This window comes from Schistocerca serialis, chromosome 8 (assembly GCF_023864345.2).
Source record: "Schistocerca serialis cubense isolate TAMUIC-IGC-003099 chromosome 8, iqSchSeri2.2, whole genome shotgun sequence".
NCBI lineage: Eukaryota > Metazoa > Arthropoda > Insecta > Orthoptera > Acrididae > Schistocerca > Schistocerca serialis.
Window position 1 is genome coordinate 252690598 of NC_064645.1, and position 23920 is coordinate 252714517.

The 23920-nt window shown below is 43.9% G+C and overlaps 1 protein-coding gene across 2 annotated transcripts in view; it reads right to left on the bottom strand.

The window, feature by feature from the left end:
• Nucleotides 1-23920, bottom strand: part of LOC126416582 (uncharacterized) — a 213791-nt gene that overhangs the window by 48499 nt on the left and 141372 nt on the right. The gene's annotated exons all lie outside the window — the stretch shown is intronic.

Here is a 23920-nt window from a genome sequence, read left to right on the forward strand (position 1 = left end):
TTTGGATGTTGGTTGTTTTTGAGCAGATTGTTTTATGTCTAGTGCAAGAAGAAGAAGTGTCAGTGTTACAGTTCAGCAGTGGTAGAATCTTTGCCTATCGAGTCTGCAGTTAACTGCTTCACGATTTAGTTGGGATCTCATGACTGTCATGTGAAAATGGAATCAGTGGATCAATGACAGCCATACCCAGTGTAATGCAGAATTTCAATCCCCCAACCTGATTAGAGCCAGACAGGGCAATCATATTGTTTGCTCAGCCATGCAGGATATTGCGTCATTTAACTCTGAGTCAGTTGTTTATAGCAAACAAGTATCCACATGGACAGTGTGAAAACATCTGGAGCACTATGAATCACCAGCATGCTGACAGTGGTGCTCTTAATGACAACACCAGAAGCAGGAATGGACCATGTCATGTTTTTTTTAGACAGGTCCTGATTCTCCATAAAGCATCATGATGCATGTATACATGTCTAAAGGCTCAGTTGAGAATGAATGTCACCAGATTGCACTTATTATCATCCTATGGGCACAGCAGCTGGCAAGAGGTGCTACTGAATATACAAAATGTTTATCTCTTTTTTGCATAGTTGCTAATTTGGAAACATTTATGATATTCTAAAATTTTTGGCCTGTGCCCCACCTTTGAGGTCTCTGTGACACTTTCTATTAGTAATATGATGCAAGATGGCAGGTTGCCAATGCTGTCCTGACCTATATCAATACAGAAGGAGTTTGACTGATGCCAAGGCCAGGATATTTTCCAGGTCTCTCATCCATTTAAAACATGTGGTTGTTGGTTGCTGAGAGACTGGTATGCCACTATTTGCCAGCCACTGTAGCACAAAGTTGGAGCAGTATGGAGCAACATCCAGGCACCTGTCCCCCAAGTTCAGTGTGACTCAAAGCCCAGCTGGTTTTGAATTGCTGTGGGCACCAGAGATGGTTGCTCTGTGTACTAAATCCTTCCTAATCCGTAAATGTCAAACATGTAAGATTTTATTACTTTATATCCTTCCTGGTGTTGAAATTTTAATGGCTAGCAGTGTGCGTGTGCGTGTGTGTGTGTGTGTGTGTGTGTGTGTGTGTGTGTGTGTAGTACGACATGATTATCCTTAAAACATTCTTCCAAAAAAAGCTGAAATTAATCCATAAATAATTCTTTTACAGGACATCAGGATATCATACACACCATTATTCTGATCTGCTAAATAAAAACATTAAAGCTTAAAATTTACAAAATAAATTTCACAGATGTACATATGCAAAGATTACACAGTTTGAAAGTTTCAATTCTCTTCAGATTCATTTATATATGAATACAGTGCTGTAGTTTATTTTTTAATCATTTTGAATTTGTTGCAGATTACTTAATACTCTCAAACTGAAATGCTTGAAAAAAAGAGAGAGAGAGGGTTGTTGTGAATTTAGCGTTTGTGTAGGGCATAAAGGTTCTGCAGAAACTTCCATTTATTTTGCATGAAGAACTATTCTACTGTGCAAAATGCATTCTGCATGGAAACTAACAAATCCATCAAGCAGGTAGTCATATAAGTAGACAATGACAATTTTCTTAAGAGTGCAGATGTATACTGCATGAATTTGAGCAGCAACTACAGCTCCTTAGAGAAAGGACACACTTTATGAAAAATGTAATATATATCCTGTAAATATTTGTGGCGGCAGCACCGTCCAACGCACGAAGGGCTGAACTACGGCACTGCCGACACAAGTAGGGGCAGCTGTACCGTTATGCGGAATTTCGGCAACGGTGCGTCGCACACCGGACCGCACGGGAACAAAGCTGCCAGCAGTGCGAGCTAGTCGACGCGACGCGACACACGTCTCCCCAGTTCTTCCGCCGCGGACCGCGTGCGTCGAGTCAACGTGACTCCGCCGTAAATGCGTACGCGCGGTCGTAAACGCAGTCGCCGTTAAATTGTTCTTTCGCTTCTTCGCGGACGTTACGGCGCCTCCGGTCGCGCCCAGAGCAGAACATTCTGTGACGCGGCCTTTTGTCTCGCTCGGTCCACGCGGTCGCGCCACGGCTCGTCACTGGAGTGTGCACCCTCCGGGATCGGTGACCGAGCCGTGCCGCCAGTGCAACGCGCCTATGTAGACGGACATTAGCGAAGTATATTATTTGTCATTTATTGTAACGGCAGGAAAAATAAATGTGTCCTGTCCAGAAACCGCTTCAGTCATTTATTGCCACAAAGCCTCTCCCATGAGCACAGTGCGTGGGCGCGGTGATAAATGCCGGTTCACTGCACATGAGCGACTGTAAGCGGGGATACAACACGTTCCCGCTTCACTGGTGACCCCGACGTGATCTGAGGCTAAAAAAAACACATGGTGACAAACGTTCGTCGGTACGAGAGACGTGGAACCGCGAGTAGGCTTGCGCGCATACGTCCGCGCCGAACAGTGCTCCGTAGTAAATTTTTTTTAACTAACTTTTTTTGTATTGTTTTTGTGTGCGTATATTTTGATCGCGGACTGCTTAGTGTTATTTTTTTTTTTCTTTTCGTGTGTTTCCCTTGTGTTATTTTCACTGTGTACTTTCCTCTTGTACGAGGATTCGACTCTGAACTAAGATGGCGACACTAGAGGAGTTGCAAAAGACCGTCGAGGAACTGCTCGCACGCAACACGAGGCTAGAGAGTGAGCTACACGCACGGACTACACGCGCGGACGCCGTCGCTAACTTGGCCGACAGGGTGCACGACGCGCTGACAACGGCGCCTAGCACCGCGGCTGCGGCAGCTTACGACTCCGTCCCCCCACCTCCGTGGCGGCCAGCGCCTCCCGCACCCGCATCGGATGCCGACCTGCACCAGCTAGTGCAAAACTTAACCGCACAGGTGGCAGCTCTCTCAACGCAAGTCGACCGGTTGGCGCGCTCGCAGCAAGAGGGCAGCACGCGCCGCAGCGGCAGCAGACCGGGCGACAGGCGGCGTGGCTCGCGCAGCCGGCAACGCAGCAACAGCCGCTCCAACGGTACCCCGCCGACGTCACACCACGCACAAAGCGGCTACTGCTGGTACCACGCCCGCTTCGGCAACGAAGCAACCAGGTGCCGCGCTCCTTGCTCGCACCCAAACGCCAGCTGCGACCGGACCTAGGCGCACCCGGCTGCAATATGTTATCGAAGCGTCTGTTTGTTGCGGAACGGGGGGCAGGCGTGAGGTACCTCGTCGACACGGGTTCGGACCTCTCGATCTTCCCCCGTTCTATGTTACGAGACCGCAGGCAGGCCGAGGCACTCTGCCTTACAGCGGCGAACAACTCCACGATTAAAACTTACGGCACACACAGCCGCAATATAGATCTGGGCCTACGGCGCACGTTCTCGTGGACTTTTACCGTGGCCGACGTCAATGAGCCGATCCTGGGCGCAGACTTTCTCGGCCACTACGGGCTACTAGCCGACATCGCAAACGGCCAGCTCATCGACGCCACGACTAAGTTAAAGATAGCGGGACAGCGCCGGCAGGCTGCATACTACAGCGTTAAACCCGTGAAGTGCCCCGGACCGTACGCTGACATTCTGGAACAATTCCCCGACCTCACCCGCCCAGCCGGTGCACCGAGAGACATCAAACATTCGACGGTGCACCACATAATAACCACACCCGGACCCCCACATCGTGTCGCCCACGTCGACTCGCGCCGGACAGACTCGCAGCAGCAAAGGCAGAGTTCGAGGCCATGCTGCGGCAAGGCATCGTGCGACCATCGAGCAGCCCATGGTCATCGGCGTTGCATTTAGTGCCCAAGAAAGACAATTCGTGGCACCCGTGTGGGGACTATCGCGCCCTTAATTCGCGAACGGTGCCGGACCTATACCCAGTCCCACACCTTCAAGACTTCAGCTACGCCTTGGCGGGCTGCGCGGTGTTCAGCAAGATTGACTGTGCAAAGGCGTACACCCAAATTCCAGTGGCGCCCGAAGACATCGAAAAAACAGCCATCGTAACGCCCTTCGGGCTTTTCGAAAGCCTGTTTATGACTTTTGGTCTTCGGAATGCTGCCCAGACTTGGCAGCGGTTCCTGGACGGCGTCTTGCGAGGCTTGCCATTTTGCTTCGCCTACCTCGACGACATCTTGGTGTATTCCAAGTCGCCCGAACTCCACCGCCACCACTTAACGACCATCTTTCAGCGCCTGAGTGAAGCCGACATCGTCATTAACCCCGCTAAATGCGAGTTCGGCGTGACGGAAATTGAGTTCCTCGGCCATTTAATTACGCCCACCGGATCGACACCGCTACCGGAGAAAGTTAAGGCAATACAGAACATGCCGCGTCCGCAGACGCACAAAGAATTACGACGCTACCTCGGCATGTTGAACTTTTATCGTCGACACCTGCCCAACGCCGCAGCGGTGCAAGAGCCGCTGACTAAGGCGTTACAAGGTCCTATCTCTAAAGGGAAGACCCTCGTGAATTGGACAGACGCAATGGAGCAGAGCTTCACGGACTCAAAAAGGAATCTCGTGGAAGCGACGCTGCTCGCGCACCCGGTACATGACGCGGACTTAGCTGTAGTCGTGGACGCCAGCCAGGCCGCCATCGGCGCGGCGTTACAACAGCGCGTCGGCGGGAGTTGGCAGCCTCTCGGTTTTTTCTCCAAAAAGCTTTCCGATTCGCAACGTGCTTGGAGCGCTTATGACCGAGAGTTGCTTGCGGTGTACGCGGCGGTGAAATACTTCCGACCGTCCATAGAAGCCCGACAGTTCATCATTTTCACCGATCACAAACCCATTACCCACGCGTTCGAGAACAACCACACTAAGTGTTCACCGCGCCAACTCCAGCAGTTAGAGTACGTGTCGCAATTCACGACTGACATTCGACACATTTCGGGGATAGACAATATCGTCGCCGATTGTTTGTCCCGAGCGTGTGCCGTTATTTCACCCCCTGTGAACTTTGAGGACGTGGCCCAAGTACAGGAGAGTGACGAAGAACTACACCGATTCCGTCACGACACTTCCAGCGGCCTGCAACTGGAGCTGGTGCCTGTCCCCGGCTCCGCACGGAAGATTTGGTGTGACACCTCAACCGGCACGCACCGACCGTTCCTCCCGGGGAAATTCCGGCGCAGTGCCTTCGACCGTGTCCACGGACTGTCACACCCCGGCACCAACACCACTGCGACGCTCGTGGCTGCGCGTTTCGTCTGGCCCGGGCTTCGGAAGGACTGCCGCGAATGGGCGCGCACTTGCACGTCATGTCAGCGCGCCAAAGTCGGGAGGCACACCCACGCACCCGTGGGCACCTTCCCGGACGCGACACGCCGATTTGCACACGTCCACATGGACCTCGTCGGCCCGCTTCCTCTCTCACAAGGCAAGCGGTACCTCCTAACAATGGTGGACTGCTTCACTCGCTGGCCGGAAGCAACGCCCGTCGCGGACGTCACAGCCGAGACCGTCGCCACCGCATTCGTCGACACCTGGGTGGCACGCTTCGGATGTCCCAGTCACGTGACAACTGATCGTGGCCGCCAGTTTGACTGCGCGTTGTTCACGCACGTCGCCAGACTGTGTGGCACCCGGTTACACAGGACAACCAGCTACCATCCGGCGTCGAATGGCATGGTCGAACGGTTCCACAGGACTCTCAAAGCCGCTCTAACCTGCCACGACACCTCATGGCCAGAGGCGCTCCCACTGGTGCTGCTCGGCCTGCGAGTCACGCCGAAGGAGGAGATCGGCGCGTCACCTGCCGACCTCGTTTACGGGCAATCTCTGACAATCCCGGGTGATTTTGTCGAAGATGCAAGTCTCCCACGCGACGCCGTGGCACCCACTCTGGCGGAACGTCTGCGCAGTCACATGGCCGGCCTCCGAGCGCACGCACCGACGCGGCACGGCACCGGGAAGATATTCGTCCACGCCGACCTGCAGCGCTGCACGCACGTCATGTTGCGTACCGACGCAGTACGGCCACCTCTCCGACCGCCCTACAGTGGGCCCCACCGCGTGATCGCCCGAGGAGACAAAACGCTGGTCCTCGAGTGCAACGGAAAGCCGTCGACAGTGTCAGTCGACCGCGTCAAACCAGCCTACGTCTTGCCCGCTCCATCAGCCACGCATTTCTTCGACCCGGCAGAAGATCTGATCACGGACGACACGCCCTCTGCCAGCGGTCAGACGCAACCCGCACCCGGAGCCGCCGGTGACGCACAGCCGCAGCCTGCTGTCATCGCGCCGCCACGTGCGCCTCCCACCACCACGCCCAGGCAGCTGGTACGGCCGCCCGGACCGCGCCCACCACAGGCGCACCGGTCGCCCCCACCACAGCCGCCAGCGGACTACGTCACGCGCGCCGGCCGCCGCGTCCGATTCAAACGGCCGTGCTGCGTCGCCAGCGCACCACGACACCCAAGCCGGCAATCACGCGCCCGAGCCACCGAACGCCGTCAGAATTCGGCGCCCACGAGCCGCCGTCCGCTGTAGAGACCCGACCTCCAGCTGCAAGTGCCTTCGGCCGGTAACTCCAGTCGAGCGTTCGTCACAGCTCCTGGACCCGCGTTCGCGTCTTATGCCTCCGCCGCGTCGGGCGTTGAGGCCGGATCGGCACCCGCGCCAGCTTACCTCATTCGCGTCTCCGTCGAGCTCCGGACATCGCGCACCACACCGTCCGGCTTGTCCGTAGTAGCTCCCGGACCCGCGTTCGAGTTCCGACGGTACCGCACTCGCGCAAGCGCCTTCGAGACGTCACCACCCATGACCTGCAACGCGCGCCTTCACGCGCATCGCTACGGACAGTCGTAGCCAGTGCCTGCTGCCGCTGTCACTAGCCGCCAGCGCGAGGACACGCCCACCGCACGCTCGCCGGTCCGGCGCGCTGACGTCACGGGCCGCCGCCCTTCCGACGCCGACCGACCCCCGCCAAAGCTGCCGCACTGCCATCACGCAGTGCACGAACTTTAAACACACGCGAACGATCGCCGCGTTTTCGCAGCTACGGAGCTCCGCTCTCCAAGGGGGGATCTGTGTGGCGGCAGCACCGTCCAACGCACGAAGGGCTGAACTACGGCACTGCCGACACAAGTAGGGGCAGCTGTACCGTTATGCGGAATTTCGGCAACGGTGCGTCGCACACCGGACCGCACGGGAACAAAGCTGCCAGCAGTGCGAGCTAGTCGACGCGACGCGACACACGTCTCCCCAGTTCTTCCGCCGCGGACCGCGTGCGTCGAGTCAACGTAACTCCGCCGTAAATGCGTACGCGCGGTCGTAAACGCAGTCGCCGTTAAATTGTTCTTTCGCTTCTTCGCGGACGTTACGGCGCCTCCGGTCGCGCCCAGAGCAGAACATTCTGTGACGCGGCCTTTTGTCTCGCTCGGTCCACGCGGTCGCGCCACGGCTCGTCACTGGAGTGTGCACCCTCCGGGATCGGTGACCGAGCCGTGCCGCCAGTGCAACGCGCCTATGTAGACGGACATTAGCGAAGTATATTATTTGTCATTTATTGTAACGGCAGGAAAAATAAATGTGTCCTGTCCAGAAACCGCTTCAGTCATTTATTGCCACAAAGCCTCTCCCATGAGCACAGTGCGTGGGCGCGGTGATAAATGCCGGTTCACTGCACATGAGCGACTGTAAGCGGGGATACAACACGTTCCCGCTTCATATTCTTACAGCATTAATTGATCCAGTTTTCCTTTACAAATGTGGCAAGGAGAGTTACTGTGAGAGCGAAAATAAAGTATTAATAACACATGTAGTACATGTATCTTGTACAATGGAGAGACAAGTTTACTCAAGCAAAGGAAAAGTAAACCTGCAGAATTGCTCACATTACCATCAAAGAAGAAAACCCATTCCCAGCACACAACAAACAGATGATTCTGTCAACAAATCAAAGGCAGACTGGAGCATTATTAAGCTGAAAATGAATAAAACCTGTAAAGCAGATGATATGAGAATATCTGATAACATTGCTTCAAGACAAATTAATTCAGTTATTTTCTTCTAACAGTAGCAGAACACACAAGGACTACAAATGTAGCATGACAGCAGAGTCATTAGATCTACTTATACAGGTACTGCATATTTCTTTAGATCACTGAAAAAAATATGGATATGGTTATCTTTTAACCTACTGAAATCTTCTGTTCACGAAAAAAATATGGATATGGTTATCTTTCAACCTACTGAAATCTTCTGTTCACAGGATACAGTCCAAATCCAATTAAACTCAATCAGTCAGTCTGTTGTGTGTTTCTGAAATACCGAAATATGCAACAGTAACATCGATCTTTAAAGGCTGATATGAGGAAGTGTCCATGAATTGGAACTATCTACTCCTCCTTTGTCCATTGCCAAAAAAAATTTTAGAAGACATTGTGTAATGGAGTACAGAAAGTGTTTCTGATAAAAGTCTCTCAATAAATGCTTTGTCTGACTTTGGCAAAGGACCCTTTACAGAAAAAGTGAAACAGGATATCATAAACTCAGTTCTCGTGGAAATATGCAAGGAAAAAAAAAAATTACCTTGTCACCATTTTCTGCAAGGTTCTCATGGATTCACTTGTGTAGACTGCAAATTTCTACTTTTAGGGAGTTACAGGTACCCTCTTCAATGGTAAAGTCATGTTTTGTCATGTTTTAACAGTAGAAAACAAACCATCATATTTACAAATGATACCATAGAAATGAGACTAAATTTGGAGTGGGGAAACATTAAATATGTTGTCCCCCCATGTTTGGTGCTAGGCTTATTCCTATGCCTGACTTAAACAAACTATTTACTTGGAACATCACATGAGTCTCCATAAACCGTTATGGTTGCTAATGACACGGTTATACTGATAACAGGCCAAAGTTTACTCATACCAAATAAAAATGGTTCAAATGGCTCTGAGCACTATGGGACTTAACATCTATGGTCATCAGTCCCCTAGAACTTAGAACTACTTAAACCTAACTAACCTAAGGACATCACACAACACCCAGTCATCACAAGGCAGAGAAAATCCCTGACCCCGCCGGGAATCGAACCCGGGATACCAAATACATTCAGATGCAAAATGGAACAGTATTACAATTGGTAACAGCAAACAGTTTAATATGGATATGATTATCTTTTAACCTACTGAAATTTTCTGTTCACGAAAAAAATATGGATATGGTTATCTTACAAAGACTTAGATTATGCAGTTCCAAAAACATTGTACAGGTACCAAAAGTAAAGATCAATAAGCACACCATGGATGAGGGTCAAGGTATGAAATTCTTAGGCATTGATAAGGATAGTTAACAGAGGTGGCACTAACACATAGGTGAATTTACTGAAACAAAAATAAGCTACATGAACTTCCAGTCTGTGTTCTGAGAGGGTTCATTGACAGCATACAAGTCCCATTCATAAACATAATAAATAGGTCCAGTTCATATATTTTTCCAGAGTTCCTAAAGCATGCACAATTTGTGCCCTCACTAAGGAAAGGTAATGCAGAAAGTATTGAAAACTGCAGGCCAATTCCAGTACTCTCTTCTTTCTCAAAACTAATTGCATCTATTATGAAGGATAGACTAACGAGTTACATGAAGAAATACAACAAGTTTAATGAAGCACAGTTTGGTTTCCAGAGTGGGAGAAGTACATCATCAAGCATTATTGAGTTCAGAAAAGGGTTCTTGAAGCTCTTGACAAAGATGACTGTGGTTTGAGCATATTCTTAGACTTGCCCAAGGGTTTTGACACAGTTGACAGTAAAATACCACTAAACAAGTCGGAAGTACTAGTTGTAGGAGGAATAGTGAACAATTGATTTCAGTCTTATCTGGAAAATAGGGTGCAAAAGGTACAGGTATTTCATATACCTCCGGATGATAAGTATTTAGTAAAACAGTTGTCCGATAAGAAACACATAAACACCAGTGTTCCTCAGGGTAGTGTTTTGGGTCCAGTTCTGTTAAGCATAATTGTTAATGTTCTTCCAGACAGTATAAGACATAAAGGAAAAGTTATCTTCTCTGATGACAGAAACATCATAGTCAATGGTAAAACACCAGAGTCACTATAAGAAAAAACAAATGAAGTTCTTAAGAATTTTTACAGTTGTGAAATGTGTAATTAACTGGCACTGAATATAAAGAAAATGAACAGCATGCACTTTAGGATAAAGAGGGAAAAGAACTCTGTCACATCAGACACAGATGAAAAATCTAGAGACTAACTAACAGGCACAGAGATCTTAGGGATGAAAACTGAATTAACATAAAATGAGCACACACAAGATACCGGCAATGTCACCTGCATGTTACGCTCTTAGGGTGTTATCATCAGTTTGTAATGGCTAATGTCCTGTGGTGACATATTGTTCCTACATACACTGACTTCTTAACTATGGGATTCTTTTCTGGAGATGAAAGGCACAAAACAAGGACACAGTTTTTAAATTTCAGAAAAGGGCCATAAGAATAAAAATGAGAAGTAGTACTCAGGCTCACTGTAGAGAGTTGTTTAGATAACTGTGCATCCTTACCTCACCAAGTGAGTGCATCTACCAATCTGTGGGGCATATCAGGGATAACATCTAAGTATTCCACTAGTAGTTCTATACACAATCAGGGCACAAGAAACAGTATGGATTTGCATTTACCAAGGAAAAACAAATAAAAAGCTCAAAACAGTATTTTCTATTGGAGAATAAAATTATATAATAAATTTCTAAGAAAATGAAAGATCTTACTTATGTCCAAAAAGACTGTTAAGACATTCTTCATAACCAAGGCATATTATACATTTAAAGATTACTTGAAGTATTCAGACTGCTGGGTAAGTGTTTAACTACAACATCTGGTCACATTTCAGTGCATGATCACAGTTTATTGCTTTCACATGGAAGTCATGTGTCAGAATCTACATTGCATGATCATAATGTCTTACTAATACCATTATTTTCAAGTGAACAGAGGGGAGGATACAAAGGAAACATGGAATATAACTCAGTGTTAGTGCCCCAGAAATTGGATGTCCAAATAGGCTGGAGCTATCCAAACCTACATTTCTAGCATTTGTAGACTTAGAGAAAGCTTTTGACAATGTTGACTGGAATACTCTCTTTCATATTATGAAGGTGGTAGGGGTAAAATACAGGGAGTGAAAGGCTATTTACAATTTGTACAGAAACCAGATGGCAGTTATAAGAGTCGAAGGGCATGAAAGGGAAGCAGTGGTTGGGAAGGGAGTGAGACAGGGTTGTAGCCTATCCCCGATGTTATTCAATCTGTATATTGAGCAAGCGGTGAAGGAAACAAAAGAAAAATTCGGAGTAGGTATTAAAATCCATGGAGAAGAAATAAAAACTTTAAGGTTCGCCAATGACATTGTAATTCTATCAGAGACAGCAAAGCACTTAGAAGAGCAGTTGAACGGAATGGATAGTGTCTTGAAAGGAGGATATAAGATGAACATCAACAAAAGCAAAACGAGGGTAATGGAATGTAGTTAAATTAAGTCGGGTGATGCTGAGGGAATTAGATTAGGAAATGAGACACTTAAAGTAGTAAAGGAGTTCTGCTATTTGGGGAGCAAAATAACTGATGATGGTCGAAGTATAGAGGATATCAAATGTAGACTGGCAATGGCAAGGAAAGTGTTTCTGAAGAAGAGAAATTTGTTAACATCGAGTATAGATTTAAGTGTCAGGAAGTCATTTCTGAAAGTATTTGTATGGAGCGTAGCCATGTATGGAAGTGAAACATGGACGATAACTAGTTTGGACGAGAAGAGAATAGAAGCTTTCGAAATGTGGTGCTACAGAGGAATGCTGAAGATTAGATGGGTAGATCACATAACTGATGAGGAGGTATTGAATAGGATTGGGAAGAAGAGAAGTTTGTGGCACAACTTGACTAGAAGAAGGGATCGATTGGTAGGACATGTTCTGAGGCATCAAGGGATCACCAATTTAGTATTGGAAGGCAGTGTGGAGGGCAAAAATCGTAGAGGGAGACCAAGAGATGAATAAACTAAACAGATTCAGAAGGATGTAGGTTGCAATATGTACTGGGAGATGAAGAAGCTTGCACAGGATAGAGTAGTATGGAGAGCTGCATCAAACCAGTCTCAGGACTGAAGACCACAACAACAATGGGATTTTCTGTGTCCGATCATACTCATGTGGATTTTCTGTGGCTTTCCTAGATCACCTCAGGCAAATCCCAGGCTGGTTCCACCATCAAAACCATGTCAACCATCTGCCCTATCCTTATGGAGCATACTCAAGCATTTTGTGTACATCTATGTTTTCAGCTATTGATTTTAATTGTATTACCATGACAACTACTTTATTATTGTGAGGTGTTCTTTGATGAAAAAAATAAATAAATAAATAAAAGCTCAGTTCTGTCTGTTTTACAGTTAAGAATCTGTTTCACTGAGTTGACCATCAGACAGGGTTGCTAGCATACTTTCTTTCGTTATTGTCCAATGACACACTACCGCTAAGGCAAAAAAATATTTATTCTACAGATGCATACAATAAGAATATAACATTAAGTTGATAACAAAACATTTTGCAGAAGGAGTGGTTCTTACATTCATATGCCAATAAATTTATTGCAAGTTGTGTTTGTGGTCAATAACAAGTGTAAATTTAAGAACTGGGCAGTTCACAACCACAATACTAAAAGGAGATATAATCATATAAATTACACATCCCTGTCTAGGTTTCAGAAGTGAGTTTCATACTCAGTTGCAAAAGTATGTAACACTTTTCCAGTTGACATCCAGCAGGTAATCAAAGGTATACAGATATACAAATGCAAATTAAATTAATACCTTATTAAGCACTTTAATAATTTATAAGAACATTAGAACTCTGGGAGGTATATAGACAAGTGTATATAAATGACTGGTACTGTTCTGTGTAAAGTTACATAAATGCTTTAACAAGACTGGAAATACCTGGATGGAATAATATGTAAAATAAAGGAAAGGCAACTTCTCCCCTAATTGGCACTTAGAAACAGACACCAGAAAACAGTGTTTACTCTAGATTTCAAGCTCTTGCTCTTTCTCTAGTAGAAGCACACACAACCACACAGACATCCAAATGCACACACCTCCAGCCATGGCAAGACTGACTGCAGAATATCAATAGCAATTGCCTGGGATGATGGAGGTGGTGAGGGGATAGGAAAGGATGCAGGAGAAAAGGAGAGGATAGTGGGATACTGCAAAGCAGGCCTTTACACAGATGACTCAGTGGTTTACAACAAGATGAAGGGAGTTCAGAGAGTAGAGCCTAAAAGAAGGATGGAGAGGAAAGGGAGAGGGGAGGGGAGGAAAGGAGAAAAGGAGAGGAAGGTGGAAATGAGGACGGAGATTGCAAGGGGTACAAGGAGGAAATGAGACAATGGCTAACTGGTTAGTGGACGTTTAGGCCAGGGTCATTGTGAGAGCTGGGGAAACAATTCCAATTGACAAAGATCAGAGAAATTCAAAATACTCCTCTGATCACCCAGTATTACCCTGGCCTTGAAAGGCTCAACCACATCCTTCTACAGGGCTTTGACAACCTCTCGTTGTGCCCTGAGATGAGGGTTATCTTAGGCAAAATCCTATCCACATCACCTAACATTGTGTTCCACTGCCCACTCACCCTACAGGATACCATTGTCCAACTGTATTCCAATCCTGCACACCATGGGTCATTTTTTTGTGACCAATCCAGGTGCAAGACTTGTCCCATACGCCCTCCCACCACTCCTATCGCAGTCCAGCCAAAGGTATTTTCTACCCTATAAAAGGCAGGGCCACATGCAAAAGCAGTCACTTTATATATCAGTTAAGCTGCAATTAAAGTGCATCATTCTGTGTAGGCATAACATATAACTAACTGTCTACTCACATGAATGGCCATCACCAAACTGTAGAAAATGATGAATCTAACCATCCAGCTACCAAACATGTGCCACAATACAAATGGCCAAACAACTTCAACAGCTGCTTCACTATGCAAGCCATTTGGATACTCCCTTCCAGCACTAATTTCTCTGAACCATACAGATGGGAGCTGTCTCCTCAATATATCATCTGCTCTTGCAGTCCTCCTGGCCTAAAGCTCCACCAGTCTGTTTCTCAGTGCTTTACTTTATCTTTTTGCTTCTCTCTTCTGCCCACACCACTACTTCCCCATCAAGATTGCCACCACTCTTCCCCCCCCCCCCTCCTTTCACCCATGAGGACACACTCTCCATCTCCCCCCACCTCTCACTCCCCATCCCATCTCCCCACACCTCTCACTCCCCTTCCCACCTCCCACCGCTCCATTTGTCTCTTCCCTCCCTGTCTCCTTCTGAATCTCCATCTTCCTCTCCATTTCTCCTCTCCCTCCCCCCTTCTCCCTCTCTCTGCCTTTTATATGCTTTACCCCAAGAATTCCCTTTTGTCTTGTTATGCAGTCACTGTCATTTGACTAAAGACCTGCCTCAACTCTATCCCACTACCCCTCCTCATTTTGTGCATCCTTCTCTAACCCCTACCCAGTTCCACCTGTTCATGCAACTGCTATTGATAATCAATAGTATTTATCATTATTTCTGTGGCCATATGTGTTTGAGTGTCTGTGAGGTTGTGTGTGTGATTGTGTGTACTAGAGAAAGAGCAATACTGTTTTATGTTCCATGTTTCTACAAGCCACACTTCCATCAGCTGTAGGTGAGAGGTTGCCTTTCCTTCATTTTACATAAATACTTCCTTTGAAGTATTACATGAAAACAGAAGCTGAGTAGTTTCAGAAAAGGAAAATTGGCTTTTCCAAAGTAGCCTGTAATTATCAGACTTAGCAGACTAGCATTAATTATAATTTGTCATTTGTACACATTATGGGAATTGCATGCAGTGATTGCTTCTGCCTGTTAATGTGGAACTTAGAACCCCCCTCGGATGAATTTCTGTGGAATAACATTACGTCCAGTCCATGTGAAGTGTAGTTCCTCACAGCATTCAATTACTGAAGTAGAAAGGGGACATACACAGCATTCCCCATGTGTCCCACAAAATGAAATCATGGTGTAAAATCAGAAGATGGGAGAGGCCAAAGCAGCATCAGTGTACCTCTGTTCCCAGCACAGCTGACTCAGCGTTCTAGTGGGTTGGTAACCAATTATTCACAAACATTTTCAAGAAAATGAGGAGGAACATCAATTTTCCCTGAGAGAGAATTAGGGAGCTCTTTACAATATTTGCAGCATAAACCTTTCTGTTAACATTTCCATATAGGCTAACACAGTGACAGTGCCCTTTGTGAAAAATAAGGGATCATAAGCTTGCCATTACTTTTTCACACAAAATACATTCAGTTTTAGAGAATCACCCACACTCACAATGATATGCAGTTTTTCTGTGAATCAGAGTCTGACATTATAGTGATTAGCCTATCTACTGAGGAACACTGAAAGTCAAAGGCATGAAACACAAGGGCAACAAGCTTATGTTCTGTATAACATTTTGTAACACGTATATAATTTCAATAATATCAATTCTTTGAAGCTTGTCTATCAGTGTATACCACTGTGTATAAGGTATGTTAACTCAACTAAGAATAAATTGCTTTAACTTTACATCACACTTCTTAAAATGATTCCTTGTACATGACTTCACATATTATTCCTATACTATCTGCAGAATTGTATTTCAGTTAAAAATAAAGTACTCCAATGAGACTATGCAGTTTCTTCAATTACTCATTTAAAAAGCTTTTATAGGTAACTGCATTCCTGTCAAAATGCTTTAAGTTGATGCTGTGTAGTGTGTAAAATTTCTCCTAAAAAGCAAATGAAAGATACAACCAATCAATCAACTATTGAAGAAATAATAAACACTAGATTGGGACACATGGTTCAGATGACTGGTGATACCTTTAATGTCCAATTCCTAAAAAAGATAAAATTTTAGCCAGCACCACTGTTTAGTAAAAATTTGGCATCACATAAGGAAGCCAATTTAGGTAGTGATTAAATGATTGCTGGTATAAACAGTCCACCTTATCTTGAAAAGAAGGAGGGCAACTTCTTGTCTTAGGGGTGAGAAATTGTTCTAGATGTGGAAGAACCAGATATGGTAAATGGAATAAGAATTCATAGGGTGATGAGAAAACACTACAGAAAAATTCATCAGGATATCCCTAATCCCAACAACTACAACCCTTTATAGCAAATGGTTTTTTGTAATATCAGAAATAATTCCAGTGCATGGCCATTATCACATATCTGAATTGACACTATAGTTGTGCAATCTGTTCTCAGATAAAGAAATTTCCGGTCACAGATAAAGAAAGTAATTAAAATAATCTGAAATTAGGTGCTTTGAATGTGACTGTAATGAACAGAGATTGAGAAATGAAAACTATAAAGTTGTTAATTGTGAGCATGTTCTTAATGTCCTTTTGACTCAATGAAGTATGATGGCAAGGATAAACATCTGGAGACTTCCAGATGGTGAGCAAAGTATGTGGAAGGAACAAGAGAGGCACAAGAATAATTTGTGGAAGAAAATTAGGAAAGTATGTAATCGGTGTGAGACCAGTAACTGAAAGTGTTTTACATTAACTGAATTTTTAGTCAGTGCTTGGCAGAACACGACAACGTCAAAAAAGTATGTCCTATTTTAAAGCTGAGACATTTTGTTGGTAATTCACACACTTTGGAGCGGCCATAACCCTTTCCAATCAAATGTCTCTATGCACTGCATTATATCCAGCCTTTATTCTTTTTATGTGTCTAAAGATGTAAGAGATTACAGGCTGTTACACTACTGTTTAACAAAAAATAAAATGCTACATGTGGCCACTTGACAACTTTATTTTCTTTTACACTATTTTCTGAAACTACATCATTTTTTTGTTTACAGCTGTCTATGTTTTTTTTTTCTGTATGATACTCCTTAAAACTTCTCTTGGGGGAATTCCAGACTTCCTCCTTTGTTCCTGTGTTTGCTGCAAATCATGTGATCCTCCCTCCCTCCCCCCCTCCCCCATTACAAAATGCATCTTCCCATTTAGCCTCTCCTCAGTGTCAGACGACGATCGTCTTTCTCTCTTCTTTTGAATCTGTATCTCTCACCTGGCTGACTAAATGTCCAAATATATTTCTTCTATAGGAAAGATGACTCTGCAGCCACTCTCCCCATTTGTTTTTGTCTATTGAGTAAGGAATATAACTGTTCACCACAGCAATTTCAGTCAGGCAGACGAAAAGTTTTTTCCAGCACTTGCATGACTGTCTTGTAAAACCACAGCAAGCACATTACTGATCAGCCCTGTCCACTCCAACCATAAACTTCAAGTATTCCACAGTAATAGTGGTTTTCAGAAAATGTATAGACTCTTTCTTCCTACAACCAGCGAGAAATTGGGTTTGAGGACCAAATAATGTACTCAACACACTCACTAACCTCTTATCATGGAATGAAATGCACATAATTTCCATCCGCTTTGATATGCACTATCTCATATTCAGCAAGTTATCACACTAGGGGTGTTGTCATCAGCTGTTTTGCTGGTCCTCTGGATGTTGGTGGTACAGTGAGCCAAGGAACAGAGGATGTGTGTCCCTTTGTATTGCTTTCTGGCTGCATCAGCCACTCTCTCTCATGGCCATTTCTGAGCAAAGGGTGACAAAAAAGGTTCTCTTCCTCTTTGTTACTTGTCTGTGGTTTTCCCAGTGTTCCTAGTTCTGCAACACATTCTAGGTGAAATACCTGCTATAGATTTCATTCTCTGTTTCCTCCATGATCAAGGAGAGAAGAAGACCTTTCAGGTATGAGGCAATGCTACAATTTGTGCATTAGATCCAACAGTCACCATCAATAGTATCCCACCATTTCATTATATTACTTCTCTCATGTGATTCTATTGAGACAAACATACCTACCCATCATTTAATGCTCCTCTCCTGAATTATAAATTGCCCTACATTATATTTAAAACAAAACAGCTGGCCACAACCCAGAGACTGTTGACACAATTTGACAGAGGTTTCTGACTACAGCTCAATTAGCAAGGATGGGAGCACATAGTATATAGATTTGACCACTCAAAGTATGTTGCGCTTGTATGTTTCTAGTAGGATAAATGCAGGTAGAAAATGTATGAGTGATTATGACATTGCCAGGTGGCTTCTTGAAGACATTGAGGACGAACGAGAATTTAGTGATGAACATGATTGGGAAGAAATGTCCACCACATGCAGTGTTATCAGTTCTAGTGGATCAGAATCTACTGGTGGAGTGGAAAAAGAGACACAATCTGTAGGAAAAACCTGGAAGGTTTATTGTGATAGCCACAGTGATCTCATGAAGTTTCCCTTTTTTATCATACTGGAAGGTTTCACCATTCAGCATGGTGTTTGACCAATTTCTGACTTTAATATACCCAACTCTTCTTCACTGACAGTTTTATTAGTGAAACTGTGAATACTATAAATATGTATGTTAAAGAAAAGATACCAAAAGTCACTCCACTTACAAAACAGTCAATTTGGTACTCACGGAGAGATGTTTTGTTAGAATAATTGAAGGCTTTCCTTGATGTAATGTTAACATGGCCTTGAATTTGAAGGCAGAATTAGTTGACTCCTTTACAGATGACTGGCTGTGATGAATTACATTTTTCAAGGATGTTTTCTCTCATCTCCATTTCTTTTTTCTCCAAACGTTTTGGATACTGCACATAGCTCCACCTATCACAGCCCAGGGGTATCAATGTATGACATGGAGCAAGGAGAAGAATGTTAGTGAGTATATTGACAGTAAATACAGAGAAAAGGAAAGCTAAAGTTCCAAATTTTGTGTTTAAGAAAGCATTCACTCAAGAGGATCATTAAAACGTGCTATCATTTGACCATTACACAGATTCTCATATAGAGGACATAGCAACAGACATCCCTGGCATAGAGAAGCAGATGGAAGAGTTGAAAACAAATAAGTCACCAGGTCTGGATGGAATCCCAATTCAATTTTACAGAGAATACTCTATGGCATTGGCCCCTTCCTTAGGTTGCATTTATCATGAATCTCTCGCCCAGTGCAAAGTCCTAAATAACTGAGAAAAAGCACAGATTCCTGTATACAACAAGGGTAAAAGAATGGACCTCCATAATTGCAGACCAATATCCATAATATTCGTTTGCTGCAGACTTCTGAGTTCAAATATAACAAATTACCTTGAAACATAGAAGCTTCTATCCACAAATTCAGCAAGAATTTAAAAAGCATCACTCATGTGAAACTCAAATTGCCCTTACCTCACGTGGTATCCTGCAAACCATGGATGGAGGGCAACAGACAGGTTCCTAGAGTTCCAGGTTCCAGGTTCCTAAGTTTCCAAAAATAATCTGACACAGTGCCCCAATCCAGACTGTTAATGAAGGTCTGAGCATATGCTTTGGGTCCCCAAATGTGTGAGTGCCTCAAAAGACTTCTTAAGTAATAAAATCCAGTTTGTCATCCTTGACAGCAAAAGTTCATAAGGGACAATGGGACTGACAGGACTGTCAAAGGGAAGTGTGAAAGCACTGCTCTTATTCTCTATATACATAAATTATCTGACAGACAAGCCCAGCAGCTGTTTGCAACTGTTTGCTGATGATGCTTTTTTGTACAGGAAGATGTCATTATTAGGTGACTGTAGCAGGATACAAGAAGACTTGGACAGAATTTCTAAATGGTGTGACAAATGGCAACTTGCTCTAAATGTACAAAAATGTAAGTTACTGCAAATGAGTAGGAAAAACACTACTGCACTAATTGAATATAGCATTAGCAATGTGCTGCTTGACACAATCATGCCAATGAAATATCTAGGCATAGCAATGCAAGCAGTATGAAATGGAATGATCACCTAAGGATGGTAGTAGGGAAGATGAATGGTTAACTTTGGTTTTTTGGAAGAATCTTAGAAAAGTGTAACTGATCTATAAAGGAGACTGCACACAGAACCCTAGTAGGACCCAGTCTTGAGTAGTGCTCGAGTGTGTGGGATTTCCAACAGGCCTGATTACAGAAAGATATTGAAATAATTCGGACGCATGCTGTTAGATTTGTTACCATCAGCTTGAATCAGCACACAAATGGAGATGCTTTGTGAGCTCAAATAAGAATCCCTCAAAGAAAACCTATGTTCTTGTCATGAGGTACTAAAGAGAAAATTTAGAGATCATTTGAGGCTGACTGCAGAATGATTCTACTGCCACTCATGCACAGTTTGCATAATGACACTGAAGATAAGAAAGAGAAATTATGGCTCATATGGAGGCATTTAGACAGTTGTTTTTTCTCCACTCCATTTGTGAATGGAACTGGAAATAAAATGACTACTAGTGGTACAAGGTCCACTCCACCATGCACTATATGATGACTTGCAAAGTATGTATGTAGATGTACACATAGATTTATACATAGGGAATAGAATCAATCGAGATAAATTACTTCAACAGAAAGATTATGGCAGTTCCAGCAATCTTGAACAACAACCTTCTGAACAGGAGGAAATTTCACACTTTAATGTTGTAAATGATGTCCATACCTAAACATTCCCTCAGCTTCTAGGGAGAAGCTAGAGTGAATGAGTTCCAAGACCCACCCAGTTGATTCTCTCAACAATTTTGGTGTTTGGTTTTAGCTGATTCATGTAAGTTCCCATCAGTGACTGAACATGTTCAGTCAGCATTCGATACCTGAAGTGAGCCTGTGATGGCATATCAGCAGCAGGTCTTTTCAGGATTTTCTATAGTTGAGCAGAGAGTTCTGGGCATGATATCTGAATTGGGCACATTAGCAGACAGTTAGATATGCTCTTACAATCAGCACAGCATACACTGCTAATGGTGAAACTCTCAGGGTGCAAGGTTTTCACAGTATGCTGACAGATTCAGGAGATATGATTCTGGTTATCTATCATAGAATGTCTGAGTGAGCAAGAAGACAGCTGCTGACTGTACTGATAGTAAGAACTGAGCAATCTTCAGACATTCTGTTTGTGTTAGACAACAGAAGAAGTACATAGAATGGAATATCATAAACTATGGGCAAACATGCCACAAAAAACAGATCACAAACACTCCATCATCAGACTATGGACAGATCTGGTAGGTAGAATAACCAGTCAGAAAAAAGCGGCAATGCCAATTACTGCTTGTCAAACTAGGCAGATTGGAATGTAACAAGTGCAAATTGAAAATGCAAGGCATAAGAAATGAAAGTCTACCACTGGTGACAGATCACACAAAATATGGTGGAGTACATGCCGCCTGCTGCGAAAGCCTCTGTTCCAGACATGACTGAGAGAAACTGATAAACACAGTCGAGTTACTCCTGCTTCCTGTGTCCAATGATCTTGAAGGGAGAGGAGCTGCCAACAATATCCACCCGCAGATGTTGCAATGTGAGTCATCTGATGGAGTATGCATACCACAGCCCCTGCAAAGAACTACAATGTTTTGGTACTACAGATCACAGTGTAGGGGTTCTGCCTGCTTTATTTCTTCATTGACTGTCCTCGGTGTCAATGCACTTGCTGAAAAACTAGGGGATGTCTACTGTAAATGGTGTAGCCAACAAGGTGCACATTTGTGTTTTACAGTACTTTACTTTCACTGCTCACAATCCCCCCCAATAATACTCAGTTATATGGCCAGTGCACTATTGTTTAACTTTCAATAAGCCTCATTAAAAGGTTGCATGTGAACGACCGCATACTGCTACAATAATTTCTTGTTGATCATCTACAAGCAGTAAAAGCCTAACCACATAGTTCACATTTCTTGAAAAATAAAAAGGTACATATGGACCAGACATTGTCACTGTCTTGCCGCATGGCCTAATTGTGTAACACTTATTTCACAGTTAAGTTGAAGCATTATTGTTGTTCTAACCAACACATTTCTCATCTGAAACTCGGCCATGGACTGACTGTCTCAGGACCAAAATTCGAGCCCTTATATATCTTCATAATAATGGGAACTGAAACTACACATTGTTTGAAGTTAAATTTACAGAAATTACAATTAAAACTTAACTCATTAAATTAACTGAATACATAAAAAAGTGGTTCTTTTTAACAGTTTCTTCTTCTGCAAGAGTTAGGCTGAATTATTTGTTTAAATCACAGAATTAACAAATATCATTACACAAACAATACTTTTCACAAAACTTTTAATTACTTTGGAATTAATTAAGGGCTGGTTCTGCTAACATGTTTCTGACTAGAGCCAAATAGATACTTTAACCCTTTCCGCTCCACTGTCGAGTGCCACTCGACATTGCGGAATTTGTTTTCCGCTCCGATGTCTAGCCTCATTCGACACGACTTTTCAAAGCTCTCAGACGTATTTTGAGTCTACTAGGCATTATTGCTGCAATGTGCTGACATCTAGGTGAACTAGTGTTAACTCAGTGTTGAACAGTAGCAGCTGTGTTAAGTCAAAGATTGTAATTATTACGTTCAAGTCCACGTGCTCAAAATGGCTAGTTCTTCACGTACAGTCCTTTCTGAGGAAGAGATTTTAGATCTTTTAGAGCAATCTCTAAGTGAAAACGAGAGTGGAAATGGTTTTGATTATGATAGTGATTCATTTCAAAACAATTCGAGTGACAATGACGAAGAAAACAGTGACAATGTGCATGTTTCTAGTGATTCAGCAGAGGATTCGTGGTGAATGTGGAGCGACACTGACACTGACTTCACAGATTTTCCTTTTGATGAATCAAAGTGTGGTTTTATGACATAAAGTAGTTCTGTTCAATCATCGCCCGTAGGATTCTTTCAATTAATTTTTACAGATAACCTATTTCAACAAATAGCAGATGAAACGAATAGGTATGCTACATCAAAAATACGTAAAGTGACACCACTTCCACAACATTCTGCATAGTGGGACTGGAGAAATGTTACCATGGAAGAAATGAAATGCTTCCGTGGTGTGCTATTGAATATAGCATTACAAAAGTGTAAGAACTTGCAGGACTTCTTTTCAAGAGAATGGTTACAATCATTCAACTTCTTTCCACACTGTTTTAGTCACCAACGCTTTATGCAAATTTTCTGGGCACTTCATGTTTCTAATCCAACGAGTGCTACACATGTCAACAGTCAGGTTCAGTCACGTCTGAGTAAAGTGACAAATGTACTGAATTACTTGTCTGGCATGTTTCTCGAAATTTATCGACCATATCAGTAGTTAGCTGCTGACGAATCTACAGTATCATTCAAGGGTCGTGTATTATTCAAAATGTACAATCCTCAAAAACCAACAAAATGGGGACTCAGAGTTTATGTAATTTCGAATTCATCAAATGGTTATATCTGCAGTTTGATACCCTATTTTGGCGCTGTAACAACTGAGTCATTGATTTGTCCACACTTCAATTTCTCTGAGAGAATAGTTCTTCAGCTGCTAGCTAATATCAGAAATGCTACAGGGCAATCAGGGTATCATTTGCACACTGACCGTTTTTATACAAGTGTTGCATTAGTTGATGAGCTGTTGAAACAGAACATGCATCTCACAGGAACGATTCAGGCCAATCGCAAAAACCTTCCAGCTGCAATCAAGAAAGGAGCTCTGCATCTAAGGAAGCAAGAAATAAAATGCCTCTGCAACAACAAAATGATAGTTCTGGCATGGCAAGATAAACGAACAGTTCTCATGCTTTCTACAAAAGCCAATAACTCAGTGTCACTTATAGAAAGGAGAAACAGAAAGGAAAGGGAAGAAATAAAGAAACCAAATGTGATTATTGATTATACTTCAAAGATGGGTGGAGTTGATCAATCTGACCATTTTATTTCCAGTTACAGTTTTCTAATGAAAAGACTCAAGTGGTGGCGAAAACTATACTTCTGGCTGTTGGAGGTAGGACTTGTAAATACAAGAACCACTGTGAGAAAAACAA